Below are 388 nucleotides of genomic sequence, written 5' to 3' on the forward strand. Positions count from 1 at the left end.
CACTAAACCATCTGAGCCACTCAGGCACCGATGAGCATGTGACTCTTGATCTTGGGGGTATGATTTCAAGTCCCACACTGGATATAGAGATTACTTAAAAATAAAATCTTTAAAAAAAAACGAGAGGGAGCACATGGGTGGCTCAGTCAAACATCAAACTTCGGCTCAGGTCATGATCTCACAGTTTGTGGATTCAAGCCTCATGTTGGACTCTGTGCTGACAGCTCAGCCTGAAGACTACTTCAGATCCTGTGTCTCCCTCTCCCTTTCTCTCTTGTCCCTCCCCACTCACGCTCTGTCCCTCTCTCTCAAAAATAAACATCAAAAAATAATTTTTAATAAAAAATAAATAAAAAGACAAAGTGCCTGTCCTGGGCTCTGTATTTTC

General features: G+C 42.3%; 1 protein-coding gene across 1 annotated transcript in view; it reads left to right on the forward strand.

Moving 5' to 3' along the window:
- Positions 1-388, forward strand: part of CASK (calcium/calmodulin dependent serine protein kinase) — a gene marked incomplete at its 3' end in the record, with an annotated part of 276,912 nt that overhangs the window by 138,729 nt on the left and 137,795 nt on the right. The gene's annotated exons all lie outside the window — the stretch shown is intronic.

This window comes from Crocuta crocuta, unplaced genomic scaffold, assembly GCF_008692635.1.
Source record: "Crocuta crocuta isolate KB4526 unplaced genomic scaffold, BGI_CrCroc_1.0 scaffold467, whole genome shotgun sequence".
Lineage (NCBI taxonomy): Eukaryota > Metazoa > Chordata > Mammalia > Carnivora > Hyaenidae > Crocuta > Crocuta crocuta.